Here is a 3,414-nt window from a genome sequence, read left to right as displayed (position 1 = left end):
CATAGCAACCGACCAATCAGAACCAAATGTGGGTGCTGTGAAGAACCAATGGCTGCCTAGGAGGCGGAGCTTCTGATGCAGACTGGCATAGAAACCGACCAATCAGAACCAAATGTGGGTGCTGTGGGGAGCCAATGGCTGGCTAGGAGGCAGAGCTTTTGATGCTGACTGACATAGAAACTGACCAATCAGAACCAAATTGGCCAGCAGAGGCGGGCAGTTGGGGGCAAGATCAGGCCTGCAGGGGAGGGCAGTTGGGGGCGAGATCAGGCTGGCAGGGGAGGGTCGTTGGGGGCAAGATCAGACCAACAGGTGAGGGCAGTGGGAGCAACCAGGCCGGGAAGGGAGGGCAGTTGGGGGCGAGATCAGGCCAGCAGGGAAGGTCAGTTAGGGATGATCAGGCAGGTCGGCAGAGGCAGTTAGGGGAAACCAGGCCAGCAGGGGAAGGCAGTTAGGGGTGATCAGGCTGGCAGGCAGAGGCAGTTAGGGGCGATCAGGCAGGCAGGCAGGCAGCAGGTGAGCAGTTGGAGCCAGCGGTCCCCAGATTGTGAGAGGGACATCCCCCAAGGGGTACCCAATTGGAGAGGGTGCAGGCTGGGCTGAAGGAACCCCCCCCCTTCATGCACGAATTTCGTGCACTGGGTCTCTAGTTATTTTATATTGGTTTCCTATGTTCTGAATACTGGTTAGAAAATAATATACTTTACAAAGGGGTCACCCCCCAATGTTTCCAGTACCTACCTGTCACCATACATAGTTATTACGATATTATTGACTATACTAGAGGCCCGGTGCACGAAATTAGTGCATGGGGGGGGGGCGTTGTCCCTCAGCCCAGTCTGCTCCCTCTCCAATCTGGGACCCCTCAAGGGATGTCTGATTGCCCTCTCACAATCCAGGACTGCTGGCTCCCAACTGCTCGCCTGCCTGCCTGCCTGATTGCCCCCTAACTGCCCTCCCCTGCTGGCCCGATCACCCCTAACTGTCCTCCCTTGCCAGCCTGGTCACCCCAAACTGCCCTCCCCTGCAGGCCTGGGACCCCCCCCCCACACACACACACAACTGCCCTCCTCTGCTGGCCCAGTCACCCCTGTCCTCCCTTGCAAGCCATCTGGTGTTCACATGGGGGCAGCCATCTTGTGTGTTGGAGTGATGGTCCATTTGCATATTATTCTTTTATTAGATAGGATTCCCTATGGTGTACTTTATATCCCTGTGACTATTTTGTGATTACCAATTTGTACTTCTTAATCCCTTCACCTTTTTCACCCAGCCCCCCAACCACCTTCCCATCTGGCAATCCTGTTTGTTCTCAGTATCTATGAGTCTGTTTCTGTTTGTTCATTTATTTTGTTCTTTAGGTTCCATATATGTGAAATCAAATGGAATTTTCTTTCTCTGACTTATTTCACTTAGCACAGCTGTACATTTACCCATGCTGTCACAAATGCTAAGATTTCATTCTTATGGCCAAGTAATATTCCATTGTATTTATGCACCACCATTTTTATCCTTTCATCTATTGATAAGTTACTTGGGTTGCTTCCATATCTTGGCTATTAATGCGGCAATGAACATGGGGGAGCATATATTCTTTTGCATTAGTGTTTTGGGTTTCTTTGGATATATACTCAGAAATGGAATCCCTATTTCCTCAGGCAGTTCCATTTTTTATTTTGTGAGGAATCTCCCTACTGTTTTTTATAGTGGCTGCACCAATCCGCACTCGCACCCACAGTTCCCTTTTCTCCACATCCTCACCAACAATTGTTGATTTATTGGTGACAGCCATTCTGAAAGGTATAAGGTGATATCTCATTGTAGTTTTAATTTGCATTTTTCTGAGGATTAGTGATGTTGAACATCTTTTCATATGTTTATTGGCTGTCTGTGTGTCCTCTTTGGAGAAGTGTCTATTTAGGTCCTCTGCCCATTTTTTAATTGGATTATTTGGGTTTGGGTTTTGAGTTTTTTCTAAATTTTGAATATTAACCCCTTATAGAATGTATCATTGGCAAACTCCCTTGCTGTGAAAAAAGCTTTTTAGTTTGATGTAGTCCCATTCTTAAAATTTTTCTTTTGTTTCCCCTGCCTGTGGCCATATATCAAAAAAAAAAATACTAAGAGAAATGTCAGAGATTTTACTGCTTATGTTTTCTTCTAGGAGTTTTATGGTTTTGAGTCTTACATTTAAGTTTTTAATCCATTTTTCGTTTATTCTTGTATATCACGTGAGAAGGTTTAGTCTCATTTTTTTGGCATGTATTTGTCCATTTTCCCAACACCATTTATTGAATAGACTGTCTTTATCACATTGTATGCTCTTACCTCTTTTAAAATATATTAATAGACCATATAGGAATGGATTTGTTTACAGGCTATTTTGTTTTATGTATATATGTGTCTGTTTTTATGCTAGTATCATGCTGTTTTAATCACTATAGCCTTGTAATATAGTTTGATGTCATGTAGCATATACCTCCAACTCCAACTTTGTTTCCTTTCTCAAAATTATTGTGCCTTTGTTTGTCTTTGTAGCTGAGATGGGTCTCCTGAAGACAACATGTAGTTTTTAATCCATCCGGCTACTCTTCCTTTTGATTGGTAAGTTCTGTCTATTTACATTTAAGGTGATTATTGATATGAGAACCTAATATAGCCATTTTATCTTTAGTTTTCTGGTTGTCCTGTGTTTCTGGCTGTGTGTGTTTTTTGCCCTTGTGATTCATTAGGTTTATGTTAAAAAATTTTCACAGTCCTTTTTCTTCTGATTGCATCTTATCTTTACTTACCTGTGCAAGTTCAGTCCTTTTTCTCCTCCCCTTTTGTGTGCTATTGTCAAAATTATTCCTTTTTATGCTATAAATTAATCCCTCCCTAGAGGACTGTTAAAAGACACCATGTCACCGTAGGGCAACAGCAGCATGTGATGGCTACCAAAGAAAAATCCATCTTTAGAGAAAGTATGTAACTGGTAAGCAACCGGTTTCCCAGCTTCCTAAAGATGGACCGTTATGAAAACCACCATGATCAATAATTTTATAAAAGTATTAGCAGGCATTTTTCCTTGCTTGGCAAAAAATCCTAAAAAAATTATCCTATAATTTATATAAAACTAGAGGCCCGGTGCACAAAAATTTGTGCACTCGGGGGGGAGGGGGGTCCCTCAGCCCGGCCTGTGCCCTCTCGCAGTCTGGACCCCTCGGGAGATAACGACCTGCTGGCTTAGGCCTGCTCCTGGGTGGCAGAGGGCAGGCCCAATCCCTAGGTGCAGCCCCTGGTCGGGCTCAGAGCAGGGCCGATTGGGGAGTTGGGGCACCGCCCCCTGTCATGCACAGAGCAGGGCGGATCGGGAGGTTGCGATGCCACCCCCAGTCACGCTCAGGGTAGGGCCGATTGGGGGGTTGGGGCACC

The sequence above is a fragment of the Myotis brandtii genome, unplaced genomic scaffold (genome assembly GCF_000412655.1).
Source record: "Myotis brandtii unplaced genomic scaffold, ASM41265v1 scaffold675, whole genome shotgun sequence".
Classification (NCBI taxonomy): domain Eukaryota; kingdom Metazoa; phylum Chordata; class Mammalia; order Chiroptera; family Vespertilionidae; genus Myotis; species Myotis brandtii.
Note: the sequence above shows the minus strand (reverse complement) of the source record.